Raw genomic sequence first — 23,433 nt, 5'->3', positions numbered from 1 at the left:
TGGCTTTGAGATTTGTCAATATTGTCCCCTTAATTAATTTGTCGTGTATGAAACGGCCCAGGGGCGTAACTAACGGCCCCGCAGACCTTGCCGTGCGGGAGGGCCCATAAAGAGTAAGAGAAAGATGGAAAGACGGGGCCCAATAATTAGAAAAACAACTTTTTGTATGGGGCCCAAATACACGTATTAATGCTTGCTCCCCACCCAAAAAAATTCTAAGTTACGGCGCTGGGCTGAAGGGAATTACACTGAAGACATAAAATTCGCCAACAATGCGTCTTATATTATACTATTATTTTTTTTTTTTATGCAAAACGAATAGCAAAACATTTCTCCTCTGCATCACTAAGTCACTATGCTGCATTCTCTCATGGGAGCATGGTGACTTAGTGATGCAGAGGTAAATTCCAGTGGGAAAGATCGCTGGTTCGACCCCGAATCTTACGAGCTTGTGATGAACAAACATAGTGGCAGAATGTTTTCTTTGGTATCTTCTTCGTTTTCTCACGCTTTCTCATTTCATTTGATGTTTAATTCACTTGCACTTATCATCCGTCTCTTTTAGCCTACATGGCATAATCGCAAGACATTGGACTAAAGATGTAATTTTATTCATCTTTTCAAAATTCTTTCAAATGCCCCCTTGCGAATCTACCATACTTTGCAGTTGGACTGAACAAAATAGTAATTTAAATTCCAGATGGTCATTGCAATCTTCAACAGGAAAGTTTTTTTTTTTTTTTTTTTTTTTTAACTAACTGTCCTGGATAAAGTTCTTGAAATACAATCCCAACCGTTGAACTCATTCAGAAGTGTTCCAAATTTTGGGGTGAAAAAAAAAAAGAGTTCCATAGCATCACCATTAAGTGACAAGGGATCCAAAACTTACGTGTGCCCTGGGCAAGCAAAGGGCACTGTTGCATAAAAATCTGAGAACTACTGGTATAGAAGGGTTAAATTTTAGAATGATCATTCCAATACAGAACGAAAAAACTTAACATTTTTCTTATATACAGGGTGATCTACTATTATGTCCCTATCTTAGTACACTATAGATCTCCCATTAATTAAGTTAAATAGTTGCTTTCAATTGTATAATGTGCCATAGTCATTGCCATTTTATATTTGAACGTGGACATCAGCATTAGTAAAACCGCTGCATTAGTAAAATCGAGTCCAACATTCGTGTGAGAGCGTTGCAACATATCGCCTGGCACGGCTTTGGAAACAGTAATTAGGGAGGAGTGTGCGTTCGCGCCAAGCGATATGCTGCTATAGTCTATTATGAACGTTGCACTTCGAATGCGACAGTTAGTAATGCTGGTGCTCACGTTAAAGTATGAAATGGCAAGGACCATAACAGTGGACCACTCTATATATACTTAACCTTAGGCATGATCGACAAAAAAAGAAAAAAATTCCAAAGTACAAATACGAGTATACTGAAAAACTCAAAAGAAAAGTACACTTCTTTTGATCAGTGTTTAATTTACCCAATGTGGAGTAAACCGACAACAGTTGGTTGATCACTCACAAAAACTTTAAGGAATTTTCTTTCAAGTGCAGCAACTATTCTAAATTAATATAATTTAATGTCAACTGTCCAGTTTTTGCATTTTTAAAGGAGCATGCATATACGTATATATATATATATATATATATATATATATATATATATATATATATATATATATATATATATATATATATATATATATATATATATATATATATATATATATATATATATATAATGCTAGCAGTTTCTCTTCCCGTCTCCAGGCGGCTGTGTTCTGAAAGTTGCAAAATATGCGTGTAAAGCTGCACGAAAGAATTCAAGGACATTGTACTCATCTCCTCTCAACCACTACGTGCGCAATTTTCTTATTATATAATATTTCCATAATATCTCTCCATTACCACTATTGAGAGCGCAAGAGTAATGGTAGCGAAACTTCTTGTGGAACCACTAACATTGAGCTGCCTTCACATTATACATAAACTGAAAAACAGAACAAAATAGAACTTGCAGCTTTTAACAACTAAACATTTTTTTAATTGTTTTTAATATCTGCACCATTTTTGTTTATTTTATCTCATTGATTTTTATAAGGCAGTAATTTCATCTTTTCTTTGAAATGAAATGGAATTTTAACCGTTTAATTTGAAATCTATTTAAATCTTAATTGAATATAATTAAAGTAATATTAAATGTATACATAATGCTAACACATTTTGATAAATCAAGGGACATTAGAATAGATCTGGAGAAGGAATGAGTAAAATTACATAATTAAAATCCTAGTTCATTTCAGAGTTGCTTGCCATAGCTTGCCATAGCTTGAATAGCTTGCCATATAAATCAATAAACTAATACAACAAAGATTATACAAACATTTAATACCCATAGGTTCAAATCGCTTTTGTTATCTCTCAACCACAAATGATCGTCTCGGAGGAACACAATGGTAAGTCACATTTCGAGTGAAGTGGCAAACGAAGTTCAACATTCCCATGCAATACAATGCAATGACACATACCAAACAAACTTCCTTTGCTATCTCCAAGTACGTTTCCGAAATTAAACTACCTACATTCTGTTCTATGGTTCAATCCCAACCCATTCCAACTAATAACTCAATTTCACCGGAAGTCGCGTTTACCACTGTCCCCCTCCCTTACGATGCGCTCAATATCAAGGTACATTCCCGTATTCACAACAAATCACTGTGGTTTTCAGGTGTGGTGAAAGTGAGATTCCGCACTTTATGATTTCAGTACATGAGATGCAGAGGTCAGCAACATGCTCTGGCCTGTTGTTATTATTATTATTATTATTATTATTATTATTATTATTATTATTATTATTATTATTATTATTATTATTATTATTATTCGAAAGGTTGAGCAAGCTCCTAAGCCGCACTGAATGAGAATAGAACGAGATAATCCCGCTTCTCCGAGGACCGGATCGGACCGTCCGTAGGAAGACACTTACTATCATAGTTGATTCTTTTATGCCGTACTGTTCTCTAAATTGGGTCTTGAGTTTTTAATAAGAGGCTACTTTATTTTTAAAATGTTAGTTTGATTCAGAAACGTACGTAAAGGCGTTTTAACCCCTCCTTACTTCCTTCAACAAGATATGAAAAATATGTATACAAAAATCGCATGTGTTCTCAATCCTTGGACACATTTCAGTTTCATTTCCTGTATTAACTAACCAACTGAGTCACTGGAATCAAAAGTTAAGAACATGCGTTTACAAGGACGTGTATCATACTAAGCATATCTTAACTTCTCGGTGTAAGAGTTCACATTTTGAGGGGACAGGATAGATTGGGCTCCTCTGTCAACCTACCTGCTTCAGAACTTGGGATGATCTTTACGCACAGTGACAAAATACTTTAAAGGTGCATATTGTGGATTTTGAACGTTCATAATGTCTAGTCAAATGATACTTCTATTAGTACCTATAATAATATCATCAGTGTTGCCAAAACTATGACTCCATTTTGTCTAATAGTTAGAAATCAATTTACAGGTTTACATAAAACTTTTTTGTCCTTCCTTCAAAATTTGTCGTCATGGGCACATGGTTCCAGGATTCCCTTATAAATAAGATTCGAACACAACTTACATTTGTGTCGTATCAAGAAAAGTGGAATACGAAATAATAATCAAATCTGGCAAATCTTAAATCTGATTGAGGATGGTGATCTTTAGAATTTTGAATGATTATTCCCAATATTTTCCACCCATAATGGATAAGTTCTAAAACGGTGCTTTAACAAAATAGATTGTCTTTCTTTATCCAGACGTATTTACGGAATGAATTAGCCAAATTGTTTGTTTTGAAACATACCTATGCCCACTCTGTTTTATGTACAATAAACACTACAACTAAAAAGAAAAGAATATACCAAAATAATATACAAGTAATATACATATATTCTTTACGCAATTATTCATACAGTGCGAAAATATATATGTATACATCCATACACATATGCACTTGGATTCTGACGTTACGTATGACGATTCTTCGTGGTACAGTCTGATGAGAATCAATGATAAAACCCGAACCGAAACTTTATGTGTGGTTTCGGGTTCGATTCCCAATGAAGAGCACTAAAAAATTGAACGCATTACGATGGTTTGAATTAGATTTTAAGCTTAGGCCCGCGTTTCTTATAGCCTCGGTGCTGGAAAGGAGAGCTACACTTAAACAAACAAAAACAACCGAACCGAACCTATATTACACTTAAATCAATCAATGAATATATATACTTACCCGTGGCAAAATCTTGTTGGTTTCTATGCAGAAATACATATGTACACACTTTCACAAATACATTAATATAAAAAGTTTCTAAGTGTTTTACGTCAGTAATCAAATTCTATCTTTAAAAAATGTTCCTTAGATTATGGAAACCTCTCTGGTCCCAGTTATCATTTGCTTTAGTTACGTAACTGCTGACGGCATTAATTAAATATCAATTAACTAAATACGATTGTATCTTTTATATAATTAAATGAAATATGGAACATACACACAAACAAGCAACGTAACGTATGAGGTATTAAAGAAAAAAAAGCGCGCGCACACACATGTTCACTGAGTCTCCGCTCCGCACCGCAATACATCCCGAAGAACCGCACGCAGACTACTAAAACTTCACTCACTCACACACATAAGAGTAATTTCGCTTCTCTTCTTTCTCTCTTTTTCTTTCTATTCATCCAATCAATCAGCTATACGTAATTACCAGTGCGGCGCCACTGAAACAGGTTGATGTTCTAATGTTGGCCATCACAAAACAGCCACGAAGAATAGCTACAGCAGCATTCTTTCCGCTGCTGTATTTACGCAATGTTCTTTTTTATTCTCTTCCTCTTTTCATTCCATTTCGTTTTGTTCTTTTCTCAAATCAGGACAGAGGCCGCCCGGCTTTCAAGAAGCTTTAAATTGGTTTTGGTATGCCTCAGTCGGTCGGTCGGCTGTTTTTAAAAATAAATAAATAATTAAAGGAGAGAAAAAAAAGAGTTCCGCTAATGTCACATTTGTTGTAACGTCCCTGCTTCTTATGAGTGTGAGTTGAGTACGTATATAAGGAGGTACTGGGCAAATACGAATTTCATGGAGACTTTCATTTACATCTGGTGAGTGAATCGTGGGCATTCGGAACTTTTCGACAGCCTTTCGGTCCTTGGGCCAGAGATACCAACTATTCCCATCTTTCACTACTTTCGGAGGGAAGAAAAGGACGAAAAAGTAGATGAGTAACTTTGAGAGGAAGAAGAAAGAGAGAGGGGGGAAATGTAGAAGCCGTCAATTGAATGAGTTAAAACACGACCAGGCGGGTTACGTTTTCCTTCTTTTTTTTAAAGACATAACTCAACCAAAAGAGAGAAAGAAACAATCAATCTGCTTTCTTAAAAAGAACTTTGACCTATAAGTTTTTAATTATTCTCCTTTTCTTCTTCAAATGTTAATGTATTCTAGTCTAATGTAAAAGGGTAAGACAGTGTCAAAGTACAAATTGGATGGTCTAAGTTCTATTCCTCTTATGAATTAATTTCCCCGCACTTATATGCTTAACTTTTCTTTCACTTGTCAAAAGAGAACGTGTCAGTGTTTTGAGGGAGACATGTATGTGGACTGTTGTTTCTCTACTAATACGGGGGAGGGGAAGGAAGAGCGGTGATTCAGTAGTACAGCGTTAACCTCTGGTCTGTAGGATTTTGGTTCGATACACGGTCATCCAAGTTCCTGATAGAAAACTTCGTGTTCATGGTTTTCTCGAGGTTCTCCCATTTCCTCGCACATTCTCATTCTATCAATTCTTTCATCTTTTGTCTAAAGCAGGGATCTCAACCTTTTCCATCAGCGTACCACCAAAGCATAATATTAATCAATATTACCATAAGTCGTACGTACCACTAACAGCAACTGGTACTACTAACAAGGTAACCTGGTCTAAAGGATTTAAGAGTGAGACGTAAACCTAGAAATTTCGTTTAATTTCATTCCTTTACTAATATATACGTAAATCCCATAGTAATTTGTCTGTTCTTGGTAAGAAGAGTGGTCTTTCTGGGTCTACTCCCTTACCTACGCCACTATAATGTATACTGTGCCAGTAGCGTACCCAGGAATTTATTTCGGGGGGGGTCCAAACTAAATATGAAGCTATTTTATATTAAAATTGTTAAAATTGCCCCTAAAATTAGGCTAAATTTTTAAAAAGTCGAAATTTCGGGGGGGTCCGGACCCCCGTGTCCCCCCCCCTTCCGTACGTCCCTGTACTGTGCTACTCGGATAATAAATTTGGAAACAACAAAATCGTGCCTTTTCTTTCTAACTGCCATAATCACCCATCCACACACATTTTATCACATCAACGGTATAATAATAATAATAATGATAATATTTCAGTAACAATAAAGAAAAATTCTTGGGTACATGAAAAGGGGCGTCAGGAGAGAATTACGTGAAATGGATTACATGTTGTTGTTAATAGTAATATTAGTATTGTAAGTGTTTTAAGTAATAATAGTAATAGGAATGCACACGAGACAAAAACTGAGGCTGTCACGTCTCAAAATGAGTCATGAAAGTGATGTTCCGCCCTGGAACCTCGTCATGAATTTTTTTTTTTTTTTTACGTCTTGTCTCGGCGCAACTAGCTAGTAAACAATGGCTTAGTAGTCTAGCTGGTTCTTTTTATGAGTTTAACGTCCCTTTCAGCAGCGAGGCTATATAAGACGGGACATACTGATTGATGTGGAATCCTAACCACATGAGCTCCCGCTGGGAATCGAACCTGGGTATCCCCACGCTAAAGGCGCGTACGCTAACCGCTTACCCACGAAGGAGGTCGGCTTAGTAGCACAGCGTCCACCTTTCAGCATAAGGGTTTGAGACTGCGAACCTTAATGGCACAACACGGAATTTTCGATAGAACGCCATTATGCATATCGGTATTATTTTCATACTGTATTCCTTCCATTTGAACGTTACATTTCACATAATTCATCATTTTTCTTCGTGAATCGACAGGACTTGTGGGTTTCTTTTTAACTGACATCGAAAAAAAAGAGCTTATCTGTTGGATCAGCATATATGTATGTTTACGATTACCACTAGTTCTTATTTCGATGTGGATTTCACTAATCGAATAAGCTATTTCAAGAAAAAGTTCTTACACATCACTTATCTATTTACTTATTTAAAGAAGAATACAACAGTTAAAGAATAATGCAGAGGAATACTGCCCAATTACAGTTGATTGAAAGATGAAGTACTAAATGTGTCCCCTTAAATTCATAATATCCTGTAGGTTATGCCGCTGCGTACGTTTCTGGTGTATTTTGGGTAGCTTACCATACAGGAACAAGAATTTTTGTGGTAGAAACTGTCTCTTTTATTTGGTAGAGATAACATATTTGAATATCTTATTGGAAATAACCTATTTGAAAAACATTAAAAAGAAATTTTAAAAAAAGTTTACTTTGAAAAGAAAGCATTAAAAATCAGAAAATATTAATAATAAGACGCTTAAAACGTGGGAACAATTTATTACTTTTATCTATATATTTTTGTAGGCCGTGCCAAGGCAAACATATTAATGCGTCATAAAATCACCATCAAATAATTTTATATTAGGCATTAATTTATTCGGATTGGTGTGACTTCTAAACATTATAAAAAATAGTAATACATTATTTTCTGCTTTCAAGTGCTTAATTATTATTATTATTATTATTATTATATGCTTTTTAGTGCTTGTAGTACTACTGAATTGTTAGCTGTGCTCAAAATATTAGGTTCATTCATTTAATATCCAGTTTTACATCCATCGTATAACACAGTGGCTCTCAACTGGTATGCTGCTACACACTGGCGAGTCGATGAGTTCCATAGGGTGTGTCGCGAAATTTAAGAATTTAAAAATTATGAAGGATTTAATGTAGTAATGTTGGTAAGAGACGAGATATGTATCGTCTCGATTATTGTCCTGGAAATGAAAGTAAGGTCGATGCAAGAATTGCAATTAAATTCGAGACGAGACGGGAAATACAACAATTCTCCTCTTGTTTTCGAGAAGACAAGAAATTTCACAAGGTTCGTTCACAACAATCGCAACACTACTTAAGCCAAGTAGTGTTTTAGTTTTACAGTATTAATAGTATCCGTGTAACGTGGGTTCCTGTAACCACGGCATAGCGCATCCCCAGGTTGCGGATCGAGGAGAAGACCTCTAGATATAGAGGTTAGCTCCGAATACACTGAATAAGCAGTCGCGGAGAGACAAGGAGTGGTCCTCCAGCTTAGGGGTTTGGGTAAGGCTAACAACCTCATCCTGTAAAAAAGGTACTTGTTCAGAAACATTCACAAAAGCCTTGGACAAGGACATAAATTGGCACGACCTCAGCAAAAGAAAATGGACATGAGATTTGGAACATGGAATATTAGAAGTCTTTATAGGGCAGGCGCGTTAAAATCCGTAACGAGTGAGTTAGAGAAATACAGGATGGATCTAGTAGGAGTTCAGGAAGTTAGGTGGGAAGGAAATGGAACTGTGAATTACGGAAATTTTACGTTCTTTTACGGGGAAGGAAATAAAAATAACCAATTAGGAACAGAATTTTTCGTTCACAAACGAATATTACCAGCAATTAAATGGGTTGAATTTGTTACTGACAGACTTTCTTTTATTACCCTTAAGGGTCGGTGGTATGATATTATTGTTTTAAATGTACATGCCCAAACAGAATATAAGAATGACGATATAAAAGACAGTTTTTCGAAGAAGTGGAACGGATATTTGACCAACTCTCGTGATACCATATGAAAATTCTATTAGGGGATTTCAATGCGAAGGTAGAACGAGAGGATATTTTCAAACCGATTATAGGGAACGAAAGTCTGCATAAGGACAATAATGACAACGGTGTTAGTCTCGTGAACTTTGCAACATCCAAAAACCTATTTTTTGAAAGCTAAAATTAACAAACTTGAAGATAATAGTAAAAATAAAAACATTCGGGACATGTATAAGGGGATCAACGAATTTAAGAAAGACTACCAACCTCGTGCTTTTATATTAAAGAAAGCTGACGGAACAGTTCTCATTGATACGGATAGCATCTTAAATAGATGGAAAGATTTCTTTGACGATTTGCTGAACACGCAGCCAAAAACTAATGTGCGTAGAGAAAAAGAAATACACATTGTAGAACCGTATATTCCAGAACCTAACCGAATAGAAATAGAAACCGCTATAAAAAAAAAAAAATAAAGAAGCACAAATCTCGGTATGTAGACGAAATTCCAGCTGAGTTAAATTTAGCTGGAGGCGAAAAATTGTGGAACAAGATACACAAACTCATTCTCCTTATCTGGAACAAGGAAGAATTGCCACAAGAGTGGAAAGAATCAATCATTGTTCCAGTTCACAAGAAAGGCGACAAAACTGACTGTAATAATTATCGAGGCATTTCTCTTCTGTCAACATCCTATAAAATCCTTTCAAATATTCTGTTAGCAAGATTGACCCCATACGCAGATGAAATTATTGGAGATTATCAGTGCGGATTTAGACGAAATCGATCAACTATCGACCAAATATTTACTATTCGACAAATATTCGGAAAGAAGTGGGAATACAATACCCCGGTACATCAACTATTTATTGATTTTAGAAAGGCGTACGACTCAGTTAGGAGAGAAACATTATACAACGTTCTTACAGAACTTGGATACCCGGGTAGGAAAATTTTTGTCCACGAACTTCCACGTCGAAAATGGCCTGAGACAAGGAAATGCATTGTCGTCATTATTATTCAGTTTCGTTCTGGAATACGTTATAAGGAAAATTAAAGATAGCAAGCAGGGCCTAGTGTTGAACGGTATTCACCAGGCTATGGCATATGCTGATGATGTGAATTTAATAAAGAAATACAGAGATCTTATTAAACGCTTGCATGGACATGGGTTTGGAAGTAAATGCAGAGAAAACTAAATACATGGAAGTGCAACGGGACCGTAATACGGCAAATTATAGATGTTAAAATAGTAAATAATACTTTTGATAAAGTGAACACTTCCAAACATCTAGGATCAATATTAACAGACGAAAATCATATTCACGAAGAAATTAAATGTCGACTAGAAGCAGAGAATTCGTGTTATTATTCAGTTCAAAATCTCTTGTCGTCGCGAATTCTGTCGAAGAATTTGAAGCTTAAAATATATATAAAACGATAATTATGCCTGCTGTTCTATATGGTTGCGAAACATGGTCGCTTACGCTGAGAGAAGAACATAGATTGAAAGTATTTGAGAACAAGATCCTGAGACGATTATTCGGACCCAAGAGGAACGGGAATGGGGAATGGCGGAAACTCGATAACGTGGAACTACATACTTTATACGGTTTACCAAACATTGTTAGGGTCATCAAGTCTAGGAGGCTTAGGTGGGCAGGTCATGTAGCTACGATGGAAGAAAGTAGAAACTTTCAAAGTCTTGACTGGAATACCTATCGGAAAACGACCATTCGGAAGACCTAGGCGCAGATGGGAAGACAATATTAAGATGGATCTCGCAGAGATAGAAATACAAAGTAGAAACTGGATCCAGTTGGCCAAGGATAGAAGTCGGTGGAGTTTTTTTTTGTGTGTGTGTGTGTGTGTGTGTGTGTGTGTGTGTGTGTGTGTGTGTGTGAACGCGGCATTGAACCTCCGGGTTCCATAAGCCATAGAGTTAGTGAGTTAGGATTAATAATATAAAAAGTACAAAATTGGTAAAGTTATTGTACGAATAAAATGAAGAGCGTTGGAAGATACGCAACTCATTAGGTCTACACAAATATATTCCAATAATAAATATGATTTAAATGTTGTTGTGACACCCTTCATAAACATCTCTTAACACGGAAAAAGCCTGATAACTTCTAAATTAAATTTAAAAAATAAAAAAAATCGGGATAAATTTATGAATTGTACATTGTGGTGGGCAGTGGAACATTTTACTTTACAGTTAGCCACAAATCGACGCCTACGCAGAGCAGCCCGCGATATGACTTTTACTTAGTTCGACATCTTACACAAGTTTAGTAATTAGCCAAAGTTCTTCCGTTTTTTTTTTTTTTTTTTGTGTGTGTGTGTGTGTGTGTGTGTGGTCAGCAGAAGTCGCTACAAACCTACCTGTACTTCGATCGGTAAAATTACAATTAGGAAAAGGAACTTGTTACTAACCAATTGAAAAGTTCCTAGCTTTACAAGGCAGCGCTCAAGACTAATTTCAGAGAGACTGCAATCTTTTCTCTGTCAAAGACTTGATAGCAATAGCAACCAACCGAAGAGATATCTTTAGCAAGGTAGTAAAATTAATTAAAGTCTATCTTTCTTGCAGAATTACGGCGTTCATTAGCTTTTCGGAAAACTACGCGAGTCGGGTGATGGAACTCTGTGCAAACATATCTTTAAAATGCTTATGAAAAAAAAAATGACTTACACAGAGTCCAAGTATACCGATAATAAAAATAGAAATATATTTACTAGTGTTGCCACGAGACGAGACGAGACGAGACTTCAGGCTGTCTCGTCTCGTCTCGTGTAAAGCGTGTCTCGTCTCGTGTCTCGTCTCGAAAAAATGCGCTCGTCCCGTCTCGTGTCTCGTCTCGAGAGGTTCTGTCCCGTCTCGTCTCGTCTCGTCTCGTTTGTCTCGTTTTGTCTCGTCTTGTCTCGTAAAAAATATGGCAGCATACCATGGGAACGAAAGTTAAATGTAGCAGGCTGCCCCATGCTAATCAAGATACAACTAAGTTACAAGTATTAACCAGAACACAAAGACAAGAAATGTCACGGTAACTACCCCGTGAAGCCTTCACCTCTGGTGTATGTGGTAGTCGGTTCGATCTCGGTTAGTGCCATGTATGCTTTGTGGTGGACAAACATCGAATGTGTGTGGGGGCCGCGGTAGCTCAGTGGTAGAGCGTTCACCTCTGGCGCTTGGGGTCTCGGGTTCGATCCCAGCCCCTGCCAAGTGAACTTTGTGGTCTACAAACACCGTATGCGTGGGTTTTCTCGGGGTTCTCCCGTTTCATCCCACTTTCTTCATTCCACTATTTCATTCATTACTCATCATCACCGTCTCCTTTAGCCTAACCGGCATTACCATGGGACCTAAAACTCAAATATTTCATTTCATTTCATTTCATTTTTCGAATGTGTGTGTTTTCTCGAAGTTGTCTAGTATCCTACCACCTTCTTCATTCCACTAATTTTCCCATCATCATCCATTCGGGGTGGGCCAAAGTTGCCTAAAGGTCTTAAAAATAAATTCAAATAAGCTCACAAGGCAAGGACAAATAGTTTACAAGATAATATATCTCTGCTGTTAGTTGTCTGAGGCTTCTCGACCCTGGCTTTTTTTTTTTTTTAAACATTCTGAAACATTGAAATTTGTTTCACCAGTTTCAATACACGAATATACAGTAAATTGCTCATAGGTACGTTGAAGATGAAGACACTAATGTCAAATAATGTTTACACGACAAGCAAAGTTCGATGTAAAGGTGTCACCATCCCCGACACTATCGTGTACTATCAGCCCACTTGCTTTATAGTGTCTGTATACATATATATATATATATATATATATATATATATATATATAGAGAGAGAGAGAGAGAGAGAGAGAGAGAGAGAGAGACAGAAAGACAGACAGACAGACAGAGAGACAGAGAGATGGAAAGATATATAGATAAATAGAGAGATAGAGAGATAGATATGTGTGTACACTTTGATTTCATATATTCCAGCCTTTAGGTTTCCATACCAATCCAAAAACTACTTTTCATTTTAGCATGTTTAGATTTGTTGCAATTATTTTTTTTTTTAAAAAAAGCTCGGAACCAAATAATTTTATTGAGTAATGGAAAGTATTTGATTGAAATTTTATATGTTACTGCACAGTAAGCTCTACTTAAAGTGCCATAGTAATGGGAGCTGAACGACACATCGGACCAAAGAATGCTTGGGGCCAGTCTTCACCTCCATGGTACAAATCTGTTCCCATAACCGCAGGGTGTGTGCCACTATATGGTGGTTGCCCCGTTTGTGTAACAAACTCATGACAGTACACCCAGATTAGCTAGTGGTCTAAAAAAAGTTGATTTTTGGGTGGCCATTTTGGATTAAAGTTTCTTATATTGTCGTGATCTATTCGCAATCATACAACGTCGAAATGTTGACACATTGGGTACGGGGATTCGAACTTGTAACCGCAGGTGATTGTATAATTTATCAATCAGGCATGTTGTGTTAATGCACGAATGATATCTTAATCAATCCATCTTAGTTTTTTCTTGCCATTCATTAGCATATTTACTTGGCCCTGTATAAAACTTTTTCGTAATATATCCACCACCGGTTATTAACCACTTTATTGAAACGATCACAATATTATATTTTAGAACTGGCCTTTGAAATTAATTCTTTATTATATTTGCTTTCCAATTCTTTTAACTTCGTTTATAAACATATTATTTTGGCTTTGTACATACTGTTAGACTTCAGTTTTTCGTTCTCTTTACGCAAAAAGGAGAGCTCTTCCTTTGGTTTATGCCCCTCACTCTCCACAAAACAAACGAAAAATAACATAAACAAAGAGTTATTTTTTATTTCAGTCACAATAGTTATTTCATCTGGCTGCACCCCAATGTCTGATTTGTTTTTTCTTTAAACACCTAACTTCCGTACATTTAATTCTTTCATTATTTACATCAACACGGTTCCGTATAGTAAAGGTAAGTTTAGTGAAGGCACGTCTCGTTTAAACTTTTTCTTGGGTAGAATATTTAGAAGCTCACATTTTAAATTATGTCCATAAGCTTCGGGAATAAAATGATCGGAATAGACGCTGGCGTTTTCAACTTTAAAGATATCTTTCCGACAGCATTTCTTTTGCCAAACTTTCCGCAAAGGAACCGAGGGAAATATATGATAAATAACTTTGGAACCCGTAGTATTTCTACTATAATGGCGACAAATACTTAGTGTAGAATTCGACATGCTTATAGGCTAACACGAGCACTACAGTAATTAATGTTTTCTTAATACAGGAAAGCAAGAATCACTCACTTTCCTGCAAAAATCAAAGAAACAAACAAGGGTGAATGACAAGGACCTTGGGCGAAAGCTGTTTCTGCTCCCGCCGTGACGTCACAATTTTACTGCATCTTCGGTTTTCAAAGAAGGGTAGTTATGACGCGACCTTAAAAGAGGAAAGGAACAGTAGGGTCGGCGAACCTTGGAAGCAGAGGGCAATTTCGCACACTGGTCAGATCAAACATTTCCGCGTAACAAAACGAAGGTCCCCCTGTAAAACCTCTTCATTTAAAGTGTTATTGTTAGTATCATAAATTTGCTGAAAGCAAACAATTTGAAGGGTTCATCGATAATATCTGCTTTTGTTGTCCTGCGCCCGCCTTCCAAACGAAGAGGTGAATTTTACAACATGACTGCTGTATAATAAGCGAGAGATTGGTAAAATGGTAAAAGTGTATTTTTATGTGTATGTGTGTGTGTGTGTGTGTGTGTGTGTGAGAGAGAGAGAGAGAGAGAGAGAGAAAGAGAGAGAGAGAGAACGAGAGAGAAGACAAAATATTAGTTGCAAGATGACATACTTCAATTGCCGTTTTCGGTTAATTTCGGTTCATATAGCAAAAAGAATACCGCCACCAGAGAATCCGCCATCTCAACCAGAACTTTCAACTACAGCCTGTAATGAGTGTAGACCTTATCCAGTTTTCAAATTGAATAGACGGGGTGGTAGTTCGGTTTCTTGACCTTGTAAAAATCTTGACCTTGTAAAAATCTTCCCTGTCTTTGATTTTTTGTTTGTCATCATTCCAGCCAGAAATGAAAAAAAAAAAAGAAATGAGAATTCCTCAGTTTACAGCAAGGGGAATTGGGGACAAGACATTAAGGATGATATTCCTGTAAGCTCATGTATCACGATTGATTCATTCAATAGATAGAGGACACTTTTCTATGAAGGCTTTTCAACATGTTTTCTCACAAAGGGGATTTTCCTATTGCAATCTATATGACCACTGGCAATTTCAATCTTGGCCATTCCCGCCAGCGTTTGCATTTTCGAGACACGAGATGGGACGAGACATTTCACGAGACGTCCCGTCTCGTCTCGTGTCTCGTCTCGTTTTCGAGACGGGACAAGTAGTCTGTCCCGTCTCGTGTCTCGTCTAAAAGGGTTCCGTCTCGTCTCGTGTCTCGTCTCGTTTACGAGACGAGACGAGACGGGACACGAGAAATGTCTCGTCTCGTGGCAACACTAATATTTACAAAGTGTAGAGTTTGTTGTAAATGATTTGGTTTTATAGTATATCACCTATCTTTATTTTTCAATGTATTATGTGTCACTATAACTGTAACGCAGCCTTTCCCAACTTGGTGTCCGCAAGCCAATCTGCGAAAGGCACACACAATGGTGAGAAATACACATCGTAAGTTAAATGATCGAGTTATACAATAATGATAAGTCAATTTGCGTGAGAAGTGATATTCGACCACGGATGTTATAAAATAGAGAATCTGCCCTATTAAGTCGATGAAGCCAAAAAAAAAAAAAAACCGAGCATCGGCACATCTGATTGGCTACTCTCGTTTTCGGCATCGTCTGATTACTTACTTTCGTTTCTGCCATGATTGTTGGCTCGAAACATTGTGATCCTATTCGGGGGAGTGGGCAGAGTACGGGTGGCGAAATTGTGACGTATGGATTCAAGATTTTGTCGTAAGGGCAGAGCCTCTATTTTATAAGATCCTTATATTCCACCTACAAGAAGTTGCCTATACTCTAACGGAATTTGTTGTTCTGAGAGAGCCAAAAAGCGTGTAGAGGCTGATGTACGTGTTTGTAAAGTAACTTCAAAAGAAAATCTTTTTTGACACAATAGGTTGCTCGAAAAGGAAAGAGGGAAGAAAGAGTATACATCATATATATATACACATGGGAAAGAAATATAAAAATACTAAACGTATATATTGCAAGGGGTCCTTCATATGTATTGTAGACTCTAAAAGGAGCCGAAGTGTCGAACACGTTGGGAAAGACTGATCTAAGGTATAATTAATAACTATACATACTGAACAAAATAAGTTTGTCCCGTTTAGTAACAATTCAAGTCAATGTGAGACTATATTAATAGTGGGATAACATAGTCAGAAATAATTTTCTACGATCATAGTTTATATATGGCCCTTTCAATGGCCTCAATTTAAGACAATACTTTACGAGACGATCAAATGAAATCTAGATACTATAGCCAAACTATCTTAACATTGGTGTATTTCTATCTTAAATCCCATAGTAAGTTCTCAATAATCGGTTTAACTGGTACTGTAACTGTATTTTGCTTCATGTGCTTGATGACAAACGGGATACGGACAAAATCTCGCGGCCGAAACATCGAAGCCCAAAATCTCGCCGGCCAAAACCTCGCGGGACAAAATCTCGCCGGGCCAAAACCTCGCGTGGCCAAAACCTCGCCGCCCAAAACCTCGCGGCAGAAAATCTCGCCGGACCAAAACCTCGCGTGATCAAAAGCTCGCCGCCCAAAACCTCGCGGGACAAAATCTCGCCGGGCCAAAACCTCGCGTTGCCAAAACCTCGCCGCCCAAAATCTCGCCGGGCCAAAACCTCGCCACCCAAAACCTCGCGTGGCCAAAACCTCGCCGCGAATGAAACTTTTCTTTAAAATTTACCCAATGAGTTTCTTAATATGCAATTCCACATTACAAATAATAATAATAATAATAATAATAATAAGAAGAAGAAGAAGAAGAAGAAGATACAAAAAACATCGTGTGCATGGGCTTTCTCGGGTTATTCCCGTTTCCTCCCACTTTCTTTATTCGATCATTTCCTTCATTCTGGTCATCTACGTCTCCTTTAACCTATAGGACATATCAAGGGAGGTCGTAAAAACTCATATATTATTCCATACTTTCATAAATATTATTAGATTTTTGTTGAAATTTTAAGTTTTTGGATGCTCCAAAGTTCACGAAACTAACCCCGTTATTCGTCATTGCTTTCCTTATGCAGACTTTCTTTCCCTATAACCAGTTTAAAAACATCCTGTCGCCCTATCTTCACATTGAAATCCTCTAATACAGAAATAGAATTTTCATATGGTATCGCGAGACTTGGTCAAATACCCGTGATACTTTTTCTGAAACAGCGTCTTTTATACCGTCATCCTTATCATCTGTTGGAACATTTACATTTTGGTAAGGCGAGATTTTGGGTATGGCGATATTTTGGGGCGCGAGGTTTTGGCAAGGCGAGGTTTTGGCCCGGCGAGATTTTGTCCCGCGAGGTTTTGGGCGGCGAGGTTTTGGCCAGGCGGGTTTTTGGCCCGGCGAGATTTTGTCCCGCGAGGTTTTGGGCGGCGAGGTTTTGGCCAGGCGAGGTTTCGGCCCGGCGAGATTTTGGGCCGCGAGGTTTTGGGCGGCGAGGTTTTGGCCAGGCGAGGTTTCGGCCCGGCGAGATTTTGGGCCGCGAGGTTTTGGGAGGCGAGGTTTTGTACCCAAACCATGACAAACTATAAAACATATTGTTGGGAATTAGTGAAGTAAAGCATGTTTCACAAGCACGTACATTGTAATACGGTAGATTTTCCATTTTTAATTTGAATGTCAGGAAGTCATCATTTGAATATATGACTTAGAACAGAATATGAAGAATATATCAATATAACTACCTATAGATCTTGTGAAGTACGCAAGAACGTGCACAAAGATTTGGTGATAAAATGATTTTATTTCCGTAAATTGAAATACAGTATTTCATAACTGAATGATTTCGAAGAACAGAATATCAATCAATTACTTAAAGATCCCAAATGAAGTAAATACATCTATAGTACTTGATTATGTTGAACACACCAGTAATTGATTATAGGGATGAGTACAGTTCCAACTCTATTTACACACATTACGCACATTGAAAATCATCTATCAAAAAGTCCTACACTTTTCTCTGTAATGTGTAACTATGAAATAAGGTGCAATGATCTGTGATTTTGTTAATTCTTCTGTATTTACAAATGAATTTGTAAATATTCTACCTACAGCTTCAAATGGAAATGTTCTAAACCGCAGTGAATCTGAAGAATATCTCTGAACACGCCTGTAACCATAATGATAACTTGGCGGTTGCCATTAAGATTATGACCGATGACAACGGAACTTCATCAAACTTATCATTTTTGTATTACAATGAAATCTTTTGTTTCTTCAAGTTTATACGTAAAATCCTGAATGCGTATTAAATGATCAACTAAGTTATTCAAACTGTCCACTAACTTCAAAGGATCTTGCATCGTTTGGCCTAATCCTCGTTTCGCCTAACCAATTATCTGACATTTTATGGCAGATGAATGATAAGATTTGTGTCCGCCATTTTAGGCGAAATAAGTATCCTCGTTTGGCCTAATCCTCGTTTTGCCTAAAATGGCGGTCTATAAAAAAATTTGCGGAAGTAAGACTGGAGGTAAATTTTGAAAGATTATTCCCTACTATATGAAGAACTGAGAAATATTTTATTTCCCCAAAACTAATTTGTAGTACGAACATTTGCTTTAGGGAAAATGCTTCGACATTTGTATTATGGTTATTTTTCCTTTCCATTTTGAGAACATTAACATTCGATATACTATTCATTTAAACTTAACGCCCTCACAGCATCTATAGTGGGTATATTTCAGATGAGAAAAAAAATTAAGCATACTTTAATGCCTATTATTAATTTCGTTTAAAGGTGAGTGTTTTAGTTTGCAGTTTGTTTCCAAATATCTGATATTGTCAAATGGTACTGCTAATAAGCGTCTTGAAGGAAATATAGTTTGCATGAGTAGTACGAAAATATGGATTTTATATTTCTGTTTCGTACTAATGTGGATGCAGAAGTTATATTATTGTAGGTTTTGCTGGTGTTTCAGAGGATTTCATTCCAATGTCAATGCTTTTTTAAAACTGTTAATCCATTATAAGAGATCCTATTCTGATCCTATATTATTTTAATTAATATGAAATTTGAAAACGTTTCGAGCAAGATCTGACAAGAGATATCTAAATTAGCTCATAAAAATGGATAACTGTGATTGAAATGACTGATTTGAACAAATCGCTCTACTGGCAAGTTGATTTTTGCATAATTCCACAATTCAAATATCTCAATGTATTACTAGGGGGTGCGGTGGCTCAGTAGTAAAGCGTTCACCTCCGGTGCTTGGGGTCCCTGGTTCGATCCCGTGGATTTTGTGGTGGACAAACACCGTGCTCGTTGGTTTTCTCGGGGTTCTCCCGTTTCCTCCTACTTTCTTCATTCCATCATTTCACTCATCTCTCATCATCACCGTCTCCTTTAGCCTAACCGGCATAATCGTGGGACGTAAATCTTAAAGATTTCAATGTGTTACTAACAAAGAAAAAACAAAAATACATTTGAATTCTAAGTAACCATTAGCAAATAGCTATTGAAAATCTGTTAAGGAAATAAAATTGTATAAACAAAATATATTCCCTTCAAATATCGTGGACAGGCATTTGCACAATCACAGATAAGGATTTGTTTACTGTTTCCAGTTTTGGCCAATCAGAAGCAAGTATTTGTTTACATCTTCCAGGCGTGTCTATCATGTATTCAAGTAACTGTCCTTTTACTTTTCTGTAAATAATCCTAATATTTACGTTTAAATCTTAATTACTGTTCTTATGATCTATGAAAAAGATTTGTTATATATTGTTATTGTATAAATTGTTATTTAAAATAATATTGTTTTAAAATCAATAGTATCAATTACTGATGACACTATTATTTATTTTCTTATTTGGATGCATGTTTAAATGAATCCCAAGGTGAAGTCCGGGTAGGAAAATTTTTGTCCACGAGCTTTCACGTCGAAAATGACCTGAAACAATGAGATACTTTTTCGCCATTATCACTCAATTTTGTTCTGGAATACGCTATAGGGAAAATCAAAGATAGCAGCCAGGGCCTAGAGTTGAACGGTATTCACCAGGTTATGGCATATGCTGATGATTTAAATTTAATAGGGGATGACAGGAGAACAATAGAAAGAAATGCAGAGATCTTATTAAAAACTTACCGGAACATGGATTTAGAAGTAAATGCAGAGAAAACTAAATACATGGAAATGCGTCGGGACCGTAATACGGCAAATTATGGATGCCTTAAAATATTAAATAATACTTTTGATAAAGTGGAAAGTTTCAAATATATAGGATCAATATTAACAGAGGAAAATCATATTCACGGAGAAATTAAATGACGATTAAAAGTAGGGAATTCGTGTTATTATTCAGTTCAAAATCTCTTGTCGTCGTGAATTCTGTGGAGGAATTTGAAGTTTAAAATATATAAAACGACAATCATACCTGCTGTTTTATATGGTTGCAAAACATGGTCGCTTACTCTGAGAGAAGAACATAGACTGAAAGTATTTGAGAACAAGATCCTGAGGCGAATATTCGGACCCAAGAGGAACGGAAATGGGGAATGGCGGAAACTTCATAACGAGGAACTACACAATATATATGGTTTACCGAACATTGTTAGGGTCATCAAGTCTAAGAGGCTTAGGTGGGCAGGTCATGTAGCTAGGATGGAAGAAAGTAGAAACACTTTCAAAGTCTTGACTGAAAGACCAATCGGAAAATGACCATTAGGAAGACCTAGGTGCAGATGGAAGGACAATATTAAGATGGATCTCGCAGAGATAGAAATACAAAATAGAAACTGGTTGGCTAAGGATAGAAGTCGGTGGAGAGCTTTTGTAAACGCGGCATTGAACCTCCGGGTTCCATAAGCCATAGAGTTAGTTAGTTCCTTATTTGGTTGCTATGTCGCATTGCATTCATTTAGAATTTTAGATGACTGAAATGCTAAGTTGTGTTTTACTTGTTTACTTTTAGTGCAAACTTTATTTTTTAGTTACTCATTTTACATAAAATTTTGGGAAATACATTCTGAAAAAATAATAGGTTTCTCGTTTTCCTTTTAACATTGCTGAGAATTCACTATTGAAAATAAGCGTAATATTTTATTTTTTCTTTTGGTTTAAATCTCATTTTTATGCTCCAAGGCTAAGAGAGGCGGTGATGATGACAATGAACGAAACTGGTGGGGTGAAGAAAGTGGAAGGAAACGCATGAAGCCCAAGATAACCCTTACACCACAAAATTTGTAACGTGCACTTGAACATTGTATTTCATTCGATTCAAACATATCTGCTATTTGTGTAATTGTTCAGTCATATGATGTTCCGTTATAGATTTTCCTTTGTAGCAAGTGAATTTCACATGATACTGGAATGTTTCTCACAAGTAAACCTTACGTTTGGGTGAATCGAGTTGCTGACTGAGACACTAGGGTGGTCCTTAGGTATATGGGAAAAAATAAATTTTCGAATTTCTTCCGCCGCATCCCCTATTTCCTTTCCTTTGGTAATAGAAACATCATACACAAAATTTCACAAAAATCCATCAACGTTAACCCGTGCCGCAAAGCAGTTGTTTTCTGTAAAAATAAATCCATTTGAATTTCAATGCACTTGATTTTACTATTTGTCAATAAACGTATAATAATTTCACAAATGTAAATAGGACAATATAAAACTTTCCTCTGTAATTCAGAATTGACTGAGTTTCAAATACAGTCGGTTGGTTATCAGGCAACAAGCTACAAGCATCATGATCATCGTCCATATATAGAGTACATATGGTAATGCACAGTGTTTTGAACCACTGTGGAAAAGATATTTGGATCTGTTTCTCATGTCACTTGCTTCGTTAGTAAAAAAAAATATATATATATATATATATATATATATATATATATATATATATATATATATATATATATATATATATATTTGAATTTTAGATCGACTTAATGATAACTTAGTTTTTACGCAAGGTAGATTTTCCACATCCTGAAAATAAGTTTCTATACTCTTTCACCACTTACAAAAGGAATGGTTTCTGTTCTTCATTTTTAGTTAGAACTGCATTGAGATTTTCCATTTACTTTACGCTCTTTCCGCAGCGTGATTTGTAACATGCAGCTTATCAACTACTTTTTTCCCGAAAAGAAATTCATCATTTGTCGACCAACAAACCGGATCAAGATCTAAAAAATCTGTAAAAATCCGAAACCTTTCGAAGAACTCACATTTCTCTGAGAGGTACCAAAGATGTTAGGAAAACTTCAATAAAGCCACTCTCGAGACATCAGAGTTTATGAGTTAGTACGTTTGAAGGCTCTTCAAAAATTGTAAATCTTGATGTGGTGAACGAGATGCACTGGGACAAGAAAACCAAGTAAACCAAGCTTTTTAGAACAGGAAAAGTGCACACTTGACGCAGTCCTTCTTCTTCCCGGTCATTTAATTTAAACTGATTGCTAAAGAAATATTTTTAAACATCATAAGGTTTTTCCCATCCACCTTGCCTGATGTACAGCTCCAGGGAAACATCCAGGAGGCTTACTTCTTAGAAAAATTACTGTAATCTTTTCTCCAAAAGTTCTCTGTAATCTTCTCTGCATTTCCAAATTTTGAACAGTACAAACTAGCTTATCTTTCTTCATATTGCAAAGAACTGAATTAACACTTCGATTAGAAATTCATGTAACAAAATTGTTGTGTTGAAATCTCGGCCACTCTTTCTGGAAACTTTTAAAAATTGGCACCTCTGGACCGGAAGAAACTGAAACACATTCTTCAAATACACACTTTAATATCAATTCAAAAATGTGATGCCTATACACAAAATATAAAAGGTCTTTTTCCAATTTTTGTTCAAGAAGAATACAAGCTCCATTGATACGTCCAGTATTAGAAGAAGTTATGTCCCAATGTCTCTGCTGTTGCGATTAATATGTGCATGGAGCTCTATCAATCAATTTATAGCGATCAAAAGCCGCAACGAGTCGTAGAGTAATAAAACGTACTTTCCCTCTTCTCGAAGATCCTGTCCCTATCTCATCAGAATCTACTCTTTCCATTGGAATTGTAGTTTATGTGTTGTGGTGAGTACCCTTGATCGGTATTCTTGCTTTAGACCAAAGCATTTCTGTTTCACGAATTACTAACCGAGCATTCTCTCTTAAAGGTAATTTCACATTCGTATGTTATAAAAGAATGCACCAAGTACTTGTCTGTTGGACAGTAACTTACAACCCAATATCTGTTCACTGTTATTACCAACGAGGTAAATACCACTACGATAACTGATTTCACTAGACACCGAACACATAATGATCACTTTGTTCATTTAATCACATGTAATGATACAAGACCCACAATGAAT

The 23,433-nt window shown here is 36.5% G+C and overlaps 1 protein-coding gene across 2 annotated transcripts in view; it reads right to left on the bottom strand.

The window, feature by feature from the left end:
- The window catches only part of LOC145668296 (uncharacterized), a 259,797-nt gene that overhangs the window by 114,553 nt on the left and 121,811 nt on the right, over positions 1–23,433 (bottom strand). Inside the window, exon 1 of one of the 2 annotated variants that reach the window (XM_081736023.1) lies at positions 4,295–5,126. The exons of the other annotated variant lie outside the window; for it this stretch is intronic. The gene's annotated coding sequence lies outside the window, so the exon portion shown is untranslated. Of the gene's footprint in view, positions 1–4,294; positions 5,127–23,433 lie in introns of those variants that run through there. 2 annotated transcript variants of the gene reach the window in all.

This window comes from Thermobia domestica, chromosome 13, assembly GCF_964235325.1.
Source record: "Thermobia domestica chromosome 13, izTheDome1.hap1.1, whole genome shotgun sequence".
NCBI classification, from domain to species: domain Eukaryota; kingdom Metazoa; phylum Arthropoda; class Insecta; order Zygentoma; family Lepismatidae; genus Thermobia; species Thermobia domestica.
This window is presented reverse-complemented; position numbering and strand designations above follow the sequence as displayed.